This window comes from Lissotriton helveticus, chromosome 12 (genome assembly GCF_964261635.1).
Source record: "Lissotriton helveticus chromosome 12, aLisHel1.1, whole genome shotgun sequence".
Lineage (NCBI taxonomy): Eukaryota > Metazoa > Chordata > Amphibia > Caudata > Salamandridae > Lissotriton > Lissotriton helveticus.
In genome coordinates this window covers 97443817-97458513 of record NC_136073.1, presented here as the reverse complement: position 1 = coordinate 97458513, position 14697 = coordinate 97443817, and the positions used below count along the sequence as shown (strand labels likewise).

Sequence of the window (14697 nt, the reverse complement as noted above, 5' to 3'; positions counted from 1 at the left end):
TCCGCTTATGTACGGGGTGAGTAAACCTAATGTAGACCCACCCGGCGGCCACCAGGAGCGATGAGTGCTAGCCCCCCGTACCCCTCTTACCGACCAGTCCCGCGTCCTTCCGGCGATAATGGTCTGCGTTCACGCCCCACACCACGTTGCGTGCTGAATGCCCTTACGTCCTGTCCGCGAGAGACTTTCACCAATAATGTCGTAAAAATTCCCTGAAATTGAGAAATGTATTAACACCGTGTAGTGAAAGTATAAGCAGATTTAGGAAAAACCCGGTTTGAATACAGAGGACTGTTGAACCCCCCCCTGTTCAACCACTAAAACACACTATATCAGCAATATACAAATTAACTCTCGCTCAAAGGTCAGGACAATTCAGAACAAATAACTGCACTTATTACCCACCACGTTATGCACAACAAATTACTTAATAATTAAATGCAGTACAGTCGTGAAAACAGTTTAAGAAATGGCACCTCGTTTTGTTTTCAATTGTACACTTAGTGCAACGTCGTGAACAACAAATTACTTAATAATAAGCGCAATGCAGTCGTGAAAACAGTTTAAATAAATATTATTTCCTTTAGTTGCACGCGCTTAATTTAGCTGAAAGCTATCGTTTTATTTAAACCTCTACCAGAAGGGTCTCCCATCCAGGTGCTGCCCTGGTCGACCCTGCTTCACTTCCCTTCTCGGTTGCACGTGTTAATCCGCCCTTTGACCACAAGCTAGTAACGCTTTTAGCACGGCTTTTCTCACACGCGTATATAGCTGTTTGCAAAGTATATATGAGAAAACATGGGGCTCAATTAACCTTATTGCCCCGGGTTCCCGCTATTTAACGCCCTTCCTCCGAGTTTCGAATGCGTCCTCCTCGCGCAACGGAGAAACCCCTCCGACCTGCGCTCTACTTGTTGGAGCCGGTCCGGTCCCTGTCGCCCGCTCCCCCAATACCATATGCGGTCGCCGTATGCGCCGCTACAACTAAGCAATCAGGCCTGGACAAAGCGCCTCTGCTAACGCCGCCTCTGCTGCCGGTTCGCGTCCTTTCTAAACGCTGATCTCTCCGGCGGCTGGCCCCACGCGGCTGGACAGATGTTCTCGCGCCGACACGGCTGGCTCTTCCCTCGCTCTCCCGACGCGGCAGTCCTCCTGTAAAACAGAACAAAGAATACCAGCTGTCGCTCGGTGTCCGCGATGCTCCGCCGCAAATCTCAGGCTCTGCTTCCCGCCTGAAAACAAAAGGGAAAAGATTAATAAAACAAAGAAGCCCCGAATGCGGGGCACAGCGTTCAGTGAGGGAGCGTCCAGGGACAAGGGGGTCTCCTGGGCGCTCCCCACCTCTTATTCCCGAGGGGCCGGGTGGCCCCTCCTATCGCCCGCCCCCCCCGACCCGGAACCAGTCCATTGAATCCGGGTCAGGAGGGGCGCCGGCCAATCGGCGGTGGGCCGCGCCCAAGGGCACGCCCCCACCGTCGAAGGACCCGAGGGAGAGAGGGGGTGAGGCGGTCGCCGCGCCGCCATGCGTGCGGGGGGGCCGAGGGCCCCCCCTTTTCAGATAGAGCCGTATGATCACTCTATTGTTGAGTTCAACTAATCCACTCTTCGGCAAGGTATATTTTAAAATTCTATGAATAGGGTAAACTTCAAGTTAGAGAGGTGTTTTTGAATAAGTGAAGCTTCTTCATCTAAAGTGTTTGAGTAGAGAAGTCTGTGAACTTATAAAAGAATATGAAAGTGAAAAAGCAATATTCTCTTGAACACCATAAAGAAAAGTCTTTCAAAGTAAAGACTCAAGGGGGTGCTGTGGTTTAGCTGGTTAAAGCGCCTGTCTAGTAGACAGGAGATCCTGAGTTCAACTCTCAGCAGCGCCTTGCTTTTCTCTTTGTTATATAACAAATCAATTTCATTAGGTCCTATTCTGATACAATTAAAATATAAAACTCTGATTCATCTTACTGTTGAACAGATCATCTTAAACCTCATAAAAACCAAAGTATTTTCAAGATTATAGAGTGAATACTGTTGTTGCAAAATAAAAAAAGACATATCTATGAGAAAGACGTATATGACATTACTACCTCGATTTGAGCTATATTAATGCCTACATGAAAAAAAAATATTATGTATTCAAGAAATAACAACGGGTTTTATAAGAGTACCTGTTTATTAAAACATATTAATACTTGTTTAGTGATTGAGTATCTTATTGTGTTTAAGATTACAGTACATATAAAGAAGAATTTATAGCAGGGAACAAAATTTCACCATCAGCAGTAGATTATTTATGTATTTTTTACTATTGACGTTGGTGCTGTGGCTTAGTGGTGAAAGCGCCTGTCTCGTAAACAGGAAATCCTGAGTTCAAATCTCAGTAGCACCTAACTGTTTTCTCCATGCTTTAGGAATATTTTTCATCAAACAAGTATTGAATACATTTTAAGAATTAAACGTCTAGTTCTATGAACTTTAGAATAAGTTATCATAAAATGAAATAAAATACTTGGTATTGTGAAGATTTTTATAGGAATGCATTGACTGAAATATCGAAAAGTAAATGACAAAGAACAAGATAGAGCCGTATGATCACTCTATTGTTGAGTTCAACTAATCCACTCTTCGGCAAGGTATATTTTAAAATTCTATGAATAGGGTAAACTTCAAATTAGAGAGGTGTTTTTGAATAAGTGAAGCTTCTTCATCTAAAGTGTTTGAGTAGAGAAGTCTGTGAACTTATAAAAGAATATGAAAGTGAAAAAGCAATATTCTCTTGAACACCATAAAGAAAAGTCTTTCAAAGTAAAGACTCAAGGGGGTGCTGTGGCCTAGCTGGTTAAAGCGCCTGTCTAGTAAACAGGAGATCCTGAGTTCAACTCTCAGCAGCGCCTTGCTTTTCTCTTTGTTATATAACAAATCAATTTCATTAGGTCCTATTCTGATACAATTAAAATATAAAAGTCTGATTCATCTTACTGTTGAACAGATCATCTTAAACCTCATAAAAACCAAAGTATTTTCAAGATTATAGAGTGAACACTGTTGTTGCAAAATAAAAAAAGACATATCTATAAGAAAGACGTATATGACATTACTACCTCGATTTGAGCTATATTAATGCCTTCATGAAAAAAAAATATAATGTATTCAAGAAATAACATTGGGTTTTATAAGAGTACCTGTTTATTAAAACATATTAATACTTGTTTAGTGATTGAGTATCTTATTGTGTTTAAGATTACAGTACATATAAAGAAGAATTTATAGCAGGGAACAAAATTTCATCATCAGCAGTAGATTATTTATGTATTTTTTGCTATTGATGTTGGTGCTGTGGCTTAGTGGTTAAAGCGCCTCTCTCGTAAACAGGAAAACCTGAGTTCAAATCTCAGTAGCACCTAACTGTTTTCTCCATGCTTTAGGAATATTTTTCATCAAACAAATGTTGAATACAATTTAAGAATAAACGTCTGGTTCTATGAACTTTAGAATAAGTTATCATAAAATGAAATAAAATACTTGGCATTGTGAAGATTTTTGTAGGAATGCATTGACTGAAATATGGAAACGTAAATGACAAAGAACAAGATAGAGACGTATGATCACTCTATTGTTGAGTTCAACTAATCCACTCTTCAGCAAGGTATATTTTAAAATTCTATGAATAGGGTAAACTTCAAATTAGAGAGGTGTTTTTGAATAAGTGAAGCGTCTTCATCTAAAGTGTTTGAGTAGAGAAGTCTGTGAACTTATAAAAGAATATGAAAAAGAAAAAGCAATATTCTCTTGAACACCATAAAGAAAAGTCTTTCAAAGGAAAGAGTCAAGGGGGTGCTGTGGCTTAGCTGGTTAAAGCGCCTGTCTAGTAAACAGGAGATCCTGAGTTCAACTCTCAGCAGCGCCTTGCTTTTCTCTTTGTTATATAACAAATCAATTTCATTAGGTCCTATTCTGATACAATTAAAATATAAAAGTCTGATTCATCTTACGGTTGAACAGATCATCTTAAACCTCATAAAAACCAAAGTATTTTCAAGATTATAGAGTGAATACTGTTGTTGCAAAATAAAAAAAGACATATCTATGAGAAAGACGTATATGACATTACTACCTCGATTTGAGCTATATTAATGCCTTCATGAAAAAAAAAAAATGTATTCAAGAAATAACATTGGGTTTTATAAGAGTACCTGTTTATTAAAACATATTAATACTTGTTTAGTGATTGAGTATCTTATTGTGTTTAAGAATACAGTACATATAAAGAAGAATTTATAGCAGGGAACAAAATTTCATCATCAGCAGTAGATTATTTATGTATTTTTTGCTATTGACGTTGGTGCTGTGGCTTAGTGGTTAAAGCACCTGTCTCGTAAACAGGAAATCCTGAGTTCAAAACTCAGTAGCACCTAACTGTTTTCTCCATGCTTTAGGAATATTTTTCATCAAACAAGTATTGAATACATTTTAAGAATTAAACGTCTGGTTCTATGAACTTTAGAATAAGTTATCATAAAATGAAATAAAATACTTGGTATTGTGAAGATTTTTATAGGAATGCATTGACTGAAATATCGAAAAGTAAATGACAAAGAACAAGATAGAGCCATATGATCACTCTATTGTTGAGTTCAACTAATCCACTCTTCGGCAAGGTATATTTTAAAATTGTATGAATAGGGTAAACTTCAAATTAGAGAGGTGTTTTTGAATAAGTGAAGCGTCTTCATCTAAAGTGTTTGAGTAGAGAAGTCTGTGAACTTATAAAAGAATATGAAAGTGAAAAAGCAATATTCTCTTGAACACCATAAAGAAAAGTCTTTCAAAGTTAAGACTCAAGGGGGTGCTGTGGCTTAGCTGGCTAAAGCGCCTGTCTAGTAAACAGGAGATCCTGAGTTCAACTCTCAGCAGCGCCTTGTTTTTCTCTTTGTTATATAACAAATCAATTTCATTAGGTCCTATTCTGATACAATTAAAATATAAAAGTCTGATTCATCTTACTGTTGAACCGATCATCTTAAACCTCATAAAAACGAAAGTATTTTCAGGATTATAGAGTGAATACTGTTGTTGCAAAATAAAAAAAGACATATCTATGAGAAAGACGTATATGACATTACTACCTCGATTTGAGCTATATTAATTCCTTCATGAAAAAAAACATAATGTATTTAAGAAATAACATTGGGTTTTATAAGAGTACCTGTTTATTAAAACATATTAATACTTGTCTAGTGATTGAGTATCTTATTGTGTTTAAGATTACAGTACATATAAAGAAGAATTTATAGCAGGAAACACAATTTCATCATCAGCAGTAGATTATTTATGTATTTTTTGCTATTGACGTTGGTGCTGTGGCTTAGTGGTTAAAGCGCCTGTCTCGTAAACAGGAAATCCTGAGTTCAAATCTCAGTAGCACCTAACTGTTTTCTCCATGCTTTAGGAATATTTTTCATCAAACAAATGTTGAATACAATTTAAGAATAAACGTCTGGTTCTATGAACTTTAGAATAAGTTATCATAAAATGAAATAAAATACTTGGCATTGTGAAGATTTTTATAGGAATGCATTCACTGAAATATCGAAAAGTAAATGACAAAGAACAAGATAGAGCCGTATGATCACTCTATTGTTGAGTTCAACTAATCCACTCTTCGGCAAGGTATATTTTAAAATTCTATGAATAGGGTAAACTTAAAATTAGAGAGGTGTTTTTGAATAAGTGAAGCTTCTTCATCTAAAGTGTTTGAGTAGAGAAGTCTGTGAACTTATAAAAGAATATGAAAGTGAAAAAGCAATATTCTCTTAAACACCATAAAGAAAAGTCTTTCAAAGTAAAGACTCAAGGGGGTGCTGTGGCTTAGCTGGTTAAAGCGCCTGTCTAGTAAACAGGAGATCCTGAGTTCAACTCTCAGCAGCGCCTTGCTTTCCTCTTTGTTATATAACAAATCAATTTCATTAGGTCCTATTCTGATACAATTAAAATATAAAAGTCTGATTCATCTTACTGTTGAACAGATCATCTTAAACCTCATAAAAACCAAAGTAGTTTCAAGATTATAGAGTGAATACTGTTGTTGCAAAATAAAAAAAGACATATCTATGAGAAAGACGTATATGACATTACTACCTCGATTTGAGCTATATTAATGCCTTCATGAAAAAAAATATAATGTATTCAAGAAATAACATTGGGTTTTATAAGAGTACCTGTTTATTAAAACATATTAATACTTGTTTATTGATTGAGTATCTTTTTGTGTTTAAGATTACAGTACATATAAAGAAGAATTTATAGCAGGGAACAAAATTTCATCATCAGCAGTAGATTATTTATGTATTTTTTGCTATTGACGTTGGTGCTGTGGCTTAGTGGTTAAAGCGCCTGTCTCGTAAACAGGAAATCCTGAGTTCAAATCTCAGTAGCACCTAACTGTTTTCTCCATGCCTTAGGAATATTTTTCATCAAACAAGTATTTAATACATTTTAAGAATTAAACGTCTGGTTCTATGAACTTTAGAATAAGTTATCATAAAATGAAATAAAATACTTGGTATTGTGAAGATTTTTATAGGAATGCATTGACTGAAATATCGAAAAGTAAATGACAAAGAACAAGATAGAGCCATATGATCACTCTATTATTGAGTTCAACTAATCCACTCTTCGGCAAGGTATATTTTAAAATTCTATGAATAGGGTAAACTTCAAATTAGAGAGGTTTTTTTGAATAAGTGAAGCGTCTTCATCTAAAGTGTTTGAGTAGAGAAGTCTGTGAACTTATAAAAGAATATGAAAGTGAAAAAGCAATATTCTCTTGAACACCATAAAGAAAAGTCTTTCAAAATTATGACTCAAGGGGGTGCTGTGGCTTAGCTGGCTAAAGCGCCTGTCTAGTAAACAGGAGATCCTGAGTTCAACTCTCAGCAGCGCCTTGGTTTTCTCTTTGTTATATAACAAATCAATTTCATTAGGTCCTATTCTGATACAATTAAAATATAAAAGTCTGATTCATCTTACTGTTGAACCGATCATCTTAAACCTCATAAAAACGAAAGTATTTTCAGGATTATAGAGTGAATACTGTTGTTGCAAAATAAAAAAAGACATATCTATGAGAAAGACGTATATGACATTACTACCTCGATTTGAGCTATATTAATTCCTTCATGAAAAAAAAAACATAATGTATTTAAGAAATAACATTGGGTTTTATAAGAGTACCTGTTTATTAAAACATATTAATACTTGTCTAGTGATTGAGTATCTTATTGTGTTTAAGATTACAGTACATATAAAGAAGAATTTATAGCAGGAAACAAAATTTCATCATCAGCAGTACATTATTTATGTATTTTTTGCTATTGACGTTGGTGCTGTGGCTTAGTGGTTAAAGCGCCTGTCTCGTAAACAGGAAATCCTGAGTTCAAATCTCAGTAGCACCTAACTGTTTTCTCCATGCTTTAGGAATATTTTTCATCACACAAATGTTGAATACAATTTAAGAATAAACGTCTGGTTCTATGAACTTTAGAATAAGTTATCATAAAATGAAATAAAATACTTGGCATTGTGAAGATTTTTATAGGAATGCATTGACTGAAATATCGAAAAGTAAATGACAAAGAACAAGATAGAGCCGTATGATCACTCTATTGTTGAGTTCAACTAATCCACTCTTCGGCAAGGTATATTTTAAAATTCTATGAATAGGGTAAACTTCAAATTAGAGAGGTGTTTTTGAATAAGTGAAGCTTCTTCATCTAAAGTGTTTGAGTAGAGAAGTCTGTGAACTTATAAAAGAATATGAAAGTGAAAAAGCAATATTCTCTTGAACACCATAAAGAAAAGTCTTTCAAAGTAAAGACTCAAGGGGGTGCTGTGGCTTAGCTGGTTAAAGCGCCTGTCTAGTAAACAGGAGATCCTGAGTTCAACTCTCAGCAGCGCCTTGCTTTCCTCTTTGTTATATAACAAATCAATTTCATTAGGTCCTATTCTGATACAATTAAAATATAAAAGTCTGATTCATCTTACTGTTGAACAGATCATCTTAAACCTCATAAAAACCAAAGTATTTTCAAGATTATAGAGTGAATACTGTTGTTACAAAATAAAAAAAGACATCTATGAGAAAGACGTATATGACATTACTACCTCGATTTGAGCTATATTAATGCCTTCATGAAAAAAAATATAATGTATTCAAGAAATAACATTGGGTTTTATAAGAGTACCTGTTTATTAAAACATATTAATACTTGTTTAGTGATTGAGTATCTTTTTGTGTTTAAGATTACAGTACATATAAAGAAGAATTTATAGCAGGGAACAAAATTTCATCATCAGCAGTAGATTATTTATGTATTTTTTGCTATTGATGTTGGTGCTGTGGCTTAGTGGTTAAAGCGCCTGTCTCGTAAACAGGAAAACCAGAGTTCAAATCTCAATAGCACCTAACTGTTTTCTCCATGCTTTAGGAATATTTTTCATCAAACAAATGTTGAATACAATTTAAGAATAAACGTCTGGTTCTATGAACTTTAGAATAAGTTATCATAAAATGAAATAAAATACTTGGCATTGTGAAGATTTTTATAGGAATGCATTGACTGAAATATCGAAAAGTAAATGACAAAGAACAAGATAGAGCCGTATGATCACTCTATTGTTGAGTTCAACTAATCCACTCTTCGGCAAGGTATATTTTAAAATTCTATGAATAGGGTAAACTTCAAATTAGAGAGGTGTTTTTGAATAAGTGAATCTTCTTCATCTAAAGTTTTTGAGTAGAGAAGTCTGTGAACTTATAAAAGAATATGAAAGTGAAAAAGCAATATTCTCTTGAACACCATAAAGAAAAGTCTTTCAAAGTAAAGACTCAAGGGGGTGCTGTGGTTTAGCTGGTTAAAGCGCCTGTCTAGTAGACAGGAGATCCTGAGTTCAACTCTCAGCAGCGCCTTGCTTTTCTCTTTGTTATATAACAAATCAATTTCATTAGGTCCTATTCTGATACAATTAAAATATAAAAGTCTGATTCATCTTACTGTTGAACAGATCATCTTAAACCTCATAAAAACCAAAGTATTTTCAAGAATATAGAGTGAATACTGTTGTTGCAAAATAAAAAAAGACATATCTATGAGAAAGACGTATATGACATTACTACCTCGATTTGAGCTATATTAATGCCTTCATGAAAAAAAAATATATAATGTATTCAAGAAATAACATTGGGTTTTATAAGAGTACCTGTTTATTAAAACATATTAATACTTGTTTAGTGATTGAGTATCTTATTGTGTTTAAGATTACAGTACATATAAAGAAGAATTTATAGCAGGGAACAAAATTTCACGATCAGCAGTAGATTATTTATGTATTTTTTACTATTGACGTTGGTGCTGTGGCTTAGTGGTTAAAGCGCCTGTCTCGTAAACAGGAAATCCTGAGTTCAAATCTCAGTAACACCTAACTGTTTTCTCCATGCTTTAGGAATATTTTTCATCAAACAAGTATTGAATACATTTTAAGAATTAAACGTCTGGTTCTATGAACTTTAGAATAAGTTATCATAAAATGAAATAAAATACTTGGTATTGTGAAGATTTTTATAGGAATGCATTGACTGAAATATCGAAAAGTAAATGACAAAGAACAAGATAGAGCCGTATGATCACTCTATTGTTGAGTTCAACTAATCCACTCTTCAGCAAGGTATATTTTAAAATTCTATGAATAGGGTAAACTTCAAATTAGAGAGGTTTTTTTTTAATAAGTGAAGCGTCTTCATCTAAAGTGTTTGAGTAGAGAAGTCTGTGAACTTATAAAAGAATATGAAAGTGAAAAAGCAATATTCTCTTGAACACCATAAAGAAAAGTCTTTCAAAGTTAAGACTCAAGGGGGTGCTGTGGCTTAGCTGGTTAAAGCGCCTGTCTAGTAAACAGGAGATCCTGAGTTCAACTCTCAGCAGCGCTTTGCTTTTCTCTTTATAATATAACAAATCAATTTCATTAGGTACTATTCTGATACAATTAAAATATAAACGTCTGATTCATCTTACTGTTGAACAGATCATCTTAAACCTCATAAAAACCAAAGTATTTTCAAGATTATAGAGTGAATAATGTTGTTGCAAAATAAAAAAAGACATATCTATGAGAAAGACGTTTATGACATTACTACCTCGATTTGAGCTATATTAATGCCTTCATGAAAAAAAAAATATAATGTATTCAAGAAATAACATTGGGTTTTATAAGAGTACCTGTTTATTAAAACATATTAATACTTGTTTAGTGATTGAGTATCTTATTGTGTTTAAGATTACAGTACATATAAAGAAGAATTTATAGCAGGGAACAAAATTTCATCATCAGCAGTAGATTATATATGTATTTTTTGCTATTGACGTTTGTGCTGTGGCTTAGTGGTTAAAGCGCCTGTCTCGTAAACAGGAAATTCTGAGTTCAAATCTCAGTAGCACCTAACTGTTTTCTCCATGCCTTAGGAATATTTTTCATCAAACAAGTATTTAATACATTTTAAGAATTAAACGTCTGGTTCTATGAACTTTAGAATAAGTTATCATAAAATGAAATAAAATACTTGGTATTGTGAAGATTTTTATAGGAATGCATTGACTGAAATATCGAAAAGTAAATGACAAAGAACAAGATAGAGCCGTATGATCACTCTATTATTGAGTTCAACTAATCCACTCTTAGGCAAGGTATATTTTAAAATTCTATGAATAGGGTAAACTTCAAATTAGAGAGGTTTTTTTGAATAAGTGAAGCGCCTTCATCTAAAGTGTTTGAGTAGAGAAGTCTGTGAACTTATAAAAGAATATGAAAGTGAAAAAGCAATATTCTCTTGAACACCATAAAGAAAAGTCTTTCAAAGTTAAGACTCAAAGGGGTGCTGTGGCTTAGCTGGTTAAAGCGCCTGTCTAGTAAACAGGAGTTCCTGAGTTCAACTCTCAGCAGCGCCTTGCTTTTCTCTTTATTATATAACAAATCAATTTCATTAGGTACTATTCTGATACAATTAAAATATAAACGTCTGATTCATCTTACTGTTGAACAGATCATCTTCAACCTCATAAAAGCCAAAGTATTTTCAAGATTATGGAGTAAATACTGGTATTGCAAAATAAAAATAGACATATCTATGAGAAAGACGTAGATGACATTACTACCTCGATTTGAGCTATATTAATGCCTTCATGAAAAAAAAATGTAATGTATTCAAGAAATAACATTGGGTTTTATAAGAGTACCTGTTTATTAAAACATATTAATACTTGTTTAGTGATTGAGTATCTTATTGTGTTTAAGATTACAGTACATATAAAGAAGAATTTATAGCAGGAAACAAAATTTCATCATCAGCAGTAGATTATTTATGTATTTTTTGCAATTGACGTTGGTGCTGTGGCTTAGTGGTTAAAGCGCCTGTCTCGTAAACAGGAAATCCTGAGTTCAAATCTCAGTAGCACCTAACTGTTTTCTCCATGCTTTAGGAATATTTTTCATCAAACAAGTATTGAATACATTTTAAGAATTAAACGTCTGGTTCTATGAACTTTAGAATAAGTTATCATAAAATGAAATAAAATACTTGGTATTGTGAAGATTTTTGTAGGCATGCATTGACTGAAATATGGAAACGTAAATGACAAAGAACAAGATAGAGACGTATGATCACTCTATTGTTGAGTTCAACTAATCCACTCTTCAGCAAGGTATATTTTAAAATTCTATGAATAGGGTAAACTTCAAATTAGAGAGGTGTTTTTGAATAAGTGAAGCGTCTTCATCTAAAGTGTTTGAGTAGAGAAGTCTGTGAACTTATAAAAGAATATGAAAGTGAAAAAGCAATATTCTCTTGAACACCATAAAGAAAAGTCTTTCAAAGGAAAGAGTCAAGGGGGTGCTGTGGCTTAGCTGGTTAAAGCGCCTGTCTAGTAAACAGGAGATCCTGAGTTCAACTCTCAGCAGCGCCTTGCTTTTCTCTTTGTTATATAACAAATCAATTTCATTAGGTCCTATTCTGATACAATTAAAATATAAAAGTCTGATTCATCTTACGGTTGAACAGATCATGTTAAACCTCATAAAAACCAAAGTATTTTCAAGATTATAGAGTGAATACTGTTGTTGCAAAATAAAAAAAGACATATCTATGAGAAAGACGTATATGACATTACTACCTCGATTTCAGCTATATTAATGCCTTCATGAAAAAAAAAAATGTATTCAAGAAATAACATTGGGTTTTATAAGAGTACCTGTTTATTAAAACATATTAATACTTGTTTAGTGATTGAGTATCTTATTGTGTTTAAGATTACAGTACATATAAAGAAGAATTTATAGCAGGGAACAAAATTTCATCATCAGCAGTAGATTATTTATGTATTTTTTGCTATTGACGTTGGTGCTGTGGCTTAGTGGTTAAAGCACCTGTCTCGTAAACAGGAAATCCTGAGTTCAAATCTCAGTAGCACCTAACTGTTTTCTCCATGCTTTAGGAATATTTTTCATCAAACAAGTATTGAATACATTTTAAGAATTAAACGTCTGGTTCTATGAACTTTAGAATACGTTATCATAAAATGAAATAAAATACTTGGTATTGTGAAGATTTTTATAGGAATGCATTGACTGAAATATCGAAAAGTAAATGACAAAGAACAAGATAGAGCCATATGATCACTCTATTGTTGAGTTCAACTAATCCACTCTTCGGCAAGGTATATTTTTAAATTCTATGAATAGGGTAAACTTCAAATTAGAGAGGTGTTTTTGAATAAGTGAAGCGTCTTCATCTAAAGTGTTTGAGTAGAGAAGTCTGTGAACTTATAAAAGAATATGAAAGTGAAAAAGCAATATTCTCTTGAACACCATAAAGAAAAGTCTTTCAAAGTTAAGACTCAAGGGGGTGCTGTGGCTTAGCTGGCTAAAGCGCCTGTCTAGTAAACAGGAGATCCTGAGTTCAACTCTCAGCAGCGCCTTGTTTTTCTCTTTGTTATATAACAAATCAATTTCATTAGGTCCTATTCTGATACAATTAAAATATAAAAGTCTGATTCATCTTACTGTTGAACCGATCATCTTAAACTTCATAAAAACGAAAGTATTTTCAGGATTATAGAGTGAATACTGTTGTTGCAAAATAAAAAAAGACATATCTATGAGAAAGACGTATATGACATTACTACCTCGATTTGAGCTATATTAATTCCTTCATGAAAATAAAAACATAATGTATTTAAGAAATAACATTGGGTTTATAAGAGTACCTGTTTATTAAAACATATTAATACTTGTCTAGTGATTGAGTATCTTATTGTGTTTAAGATTACAGTACATATAAAGAAGAATTTATAGCAGGAAACAAAATTTCATCATCAGCAGTAGATTATTTATGTATTTTTTGCTATTGACGTTGGGGCTGTGGCTTAGTGGTTAAAGCGCCTGTCTCGTAAACAGGAAATCCTGAGTTCAAATCTCAGTAGCACCTAACTGTTTTCTCCATGCCTTAGGAATATTTTTCATCAAACAAGTATTTAATACATTTTAAGAATTAAACGTCTGGTTCTATGAACTTTAGAATAAGTTATCATAAAATGAAATAAAATACTTGGTATTGTGAAGATTTTTATAGGAATGCATTGACTGAAATATCGAAAAGTAAATGACAAAGAACAAGATAGATCCGTATGATCACTCTATTATTGAGTTCAACTAATCCACTCTTCGGCAAGGTATATTTTAAAATTCTATGAATAGGGTAAACTTCAAATTAGAGAGGTTTTTTTGAATAAGTGAAGCGTCTTCATCTAAAGTGTTTGAGTAGAGAAGTCTGTGAACTTATAAAAGAATATGAAAGTGAAAAAGCAATATTCTCTTGAACACCATAAAGAAAAGTCTTTCAAAGTTAAGACTCAAAGGGGTGCTGTGGCTTAGCTGGTTAAAGCGCCTGTCTAGTAAACAGGAGTTCCTGAGTTCAACTCTCAGCAGCGCCTTGCTTTTCTCTTTATTATATAACAAATCAATTTCATTAGGTACTATTCTGATACAATTAAAATATAAACGTCTGATTCATCTTACTGTTGAACAGATCATCTTCAACCTCATAAAAGCCAAAGTATTTTCAAGATTATGGAGTAAATACTGGTATTGCAAAATAAAAAAAGACATATCTATGAGAAAGACGTGGATGACATTACTACCTCGATTTGAGCTATATTAATGCCTTCATGAAAAAAAAAATGTAATGTATTCAAGAAATAACATTGGGTTTTATAAGAGTACCTGTTTATTAAAACATATTAATACTTGTTTAGTGATTGAGTATCTTATTGTGTTTAAGATTACAGTACATATAAAGAAGAATTTATAGCAGGAAACAAAATTTCATCATCAGCAGTAGATTATTTATGTATTTTTTGCAATTGACGTTGGTGCTGTGGCTTAGTGGTTAAAGCGCCTGTCTCGTAAACAGGAAATCCTGAGTTCAAATCTCAGTAGCACCTAACTGTTTTCTCCATGCTTTAGGAATATTTTTCATCAAACAAGTATTGAATACATTTTAAGAATTAAACGTCTGGTTCTATGAACTTTAGAATAAGTTATCATAAAATGAAATAAAATACTTGGTATTGTGAAGATTTTTGTAGGAATGCATTG

The 14697-nt window shown here is 33.4% G+C and overlaps 23 non-coding genes across 23 annotated transcripts; all 23 read left to right on the top strand.

The window, feature by feature from the left end:
- Positions 1 to 2310: 2310 nt before the first annotated feature.
- On the top strand, positions 2311 to 2383 carry TRNAT-CGU (transfer RNA threonine (anticodon CGU)). Its single transcript has one exon. It is a non-coding gene; the product is annotated as a tRNA-Thr (tRNA).
- Positions 2384 to 2814: 431 nt separating this feature from the next.
- Positions 2815 to 2888, top strand: TRNAT-AGU (transfer RNA threonine (anticodon AGU)). Its single transcript has one exon. It is a non-coding gene; the product is annotated as a tRNA-Thr (tRNA).
- Positions 2889 to 3324: 436 nt separating this feature from the next.
- TRNAT-CGU (transfer RNA threonine (anticodon CGU)) lies at positions 3325 to 3397 on the top strand. The gene has a single exon. It is a non-coding gene; the product is annotated as a tRNA-Thr (tRNA).
- A 430-nt stretch (positions 3398 to 3827) lies between these two features.
- Positions 3828 to 3901, top strand: TRNAT-AGU (transfer RNA threonine (anticodon AGU)). Its single transcript has one exon. It is a non-coding gene; the product is annotated as a tRNA-Thr (tRNA).
- A 434-nt stretch (positions 3902 to 4335) lies between these two features.
- Positions 4336 to 4408, top strand: TRNAT-CGU (transfer RNA threonine (anticodon CGU)). Its single transcript has one exon. It is a non-coding gene; the product is annotated as a tRNA-Thr (tRNA).
- A 431-nt stretch (positions 4409 to 4839) lies between these two features.
- Positions 4840 to 4913, top strand: TRNAT-AGU (transfer RNA threonine (anticodon AGU)). The gene has a single exon. It is a non-coding gene; the product is annotated as a tRNA-Thr (tRNA).
- Positions 4914 to 5348: 435 nt separating this feature from the next.
- On the top strand, positions 5349 to 5421 carry TRNAT-CGU (transfer RNA threonine (anticodon CGU)). The gene has a single exon. It is a non-coding gene; the product is annotated as a tRNA-Thr (tRNA).
- Positions 5422 to 5851: 430 nt separating this feature from the next.
- Positions 5852 to 5925, top strand: TRNAT-AGU (transfer RNA threonine (anticodon AGU)). The gene has a single exon. It is a non-coding gene; the product is annotated as a tRNA-Thr (tRNA).
- Positions 5926 to 6360: 435 nt separating this feature from the next.
- Positions 6361 to 6433, top strand: TRNAT-CGU (transfer RNA threonine (anticodon CGU)). Its single transcript has one exon. It is a non-coding gene; the product is annotated as a tRNA-Thr (tRNA).
- Positions 6434 to 6864: 431 nt separating this feature from the next.
- On the top strand, positions 6865 to 6938 carry TRNAT-AGU (transfer RNA threonine (anticodon AGU)). The gene has a single exon. It is a non-coding gene; the product is annotated as a tRNA-Thr (tRNA).
- Positions 6939 to 7375: 437 nt separating this feature from the next.
- On the top strand, positions 7376 to 7448 carry TRNAT-CGU (transfer RNA threonine (anticodon CGU)). Its single transcript has one exon. It is a non-coding gene; the product is annotated as a tRNA-Thr (tRNA).
- Positions 7449 to 7878: 430 nt separating this feature from the next.
- On the top strand, positions 7879 to 7952 carry TRNAT-AGU (transfer RNA threonine (anticodon AGU)). The gene has a single exon. It is a non-coding gene; the product is annotated as a tRNA-Thr (tRNA).
- Positions 7953 to 9400: 1448 nt separating this feature from the next.
- TRNAT-CGU (transfer RNA threonine (anticodon CGU)) lies at positions 9401 to 9473 on the top strand. The gene has a single exon. It is a non-coding gene; the product is annotated as a tRNA-Thr (tRNA).
- Positions 9474 to 9905: 432 nt separating this feature from the next.
- On the top strand, positions 9906 to 9979 carry TRNAT-AGU (transfer RNA threonine (anticodon AGU)). The gene has a single exon. It is a non-coding gene; the product is annotated as a tRNA-Thr (tRNA).
- A 437-nt stretch (positions 9980 to 10416) lies between these two features.
- TRNAT-CGU (transfer RNA threonine (anticodon CGU)) lies at positions 10417 to 10489 on the top strand. The gene has a single exon. It is a non-coding gene; the product is annotated as a tRNA-Thr (tRNA).
- A 431-nt stretch (positions 10490 to 10920) lies between these two features.
- On the top strand, positions 10921 to 10994 carry TRNAT-AGU (transfer RNA threonine (anticodon AGU)). The gene has a single exon. It is a non-coding gene; the product is annotated as a tRNA-Thr (tRNA).
- A 436-nt stretch (positions 10995 to 11430) lies between these two features.
- TRNAT-CGU (transfer RNA threonine (anticodon CGU)) lies at positions 11431 to 11503 on the top strand. The gene has a single exon. It is a non-coding gene; the product is annotated as a tRNA-Thr (tRNA).
- A 431-nt stretch (positions 11504 to 11934) lies between these two features.
- Positions 11935 to 12008, top strand: TRNAT-AGU (transfer RNA threonine (anticodon AGU)). Its single transcript has one exon. It is a non-coding gene; the product is annotated as a tRNA-Thr (tRNA).
- A 433-nt stretch (positions 12009 to 12441) lies between these two features.
- Positions 12442 to 12514, top strand: TRNAT-CGU (transfer RNA threonine (anticodon CGU)). The gene has a single exon. It is a non-coding gene; the product is annotated as a tRNA-Thr (tRNA).
- A 431-nt stretch (positions 12515 to 12945) lies between these two features.
- TRNAT-AGU (transfer RNA threonine (anticodon AGU)) lies at positions 12946 to 13019 on the top strand. Its single transcript has one exon. It is a non-coding gene; the product is annotated as a tRNA-Thr (tRNA).
- Positions 13020 to 13455: 436 nt separating this feature from the next.
- TRNAT-CGU (transfer RNA threonine (anticodon CGU)) lies at positions 13456 to 13528 on the top strand. The gene has a single exon. It is a non-coding gene; the product is annotated as a tRNA-Thr (tRNA).
- Positions 13529 to 13959: 431 nt separating this feature from the next.
- TRNAT-AGU (transfer RNA threonine (anticodon AGU)) lies at positions 13960 to 14033 on the top strand. The gene has a single exon. It is a non-coding gene; the product is annotated as a tRNA-Thr (tRNA).
- Positions 14034 to 14470: 437 nt separating this feature from the next.
- TRNAT-CGU (transfer RNA threonine (anticodon CGU)) lies at positions 14471 to 14543 on the top strand. The gene has a single exon. It is a non-coding gene; the product is annotated as a tRNA-Thr (tRNA).
- The last annotated feature ends 154 nt before the right edge of the window (positions 14544 to 14697 follow it).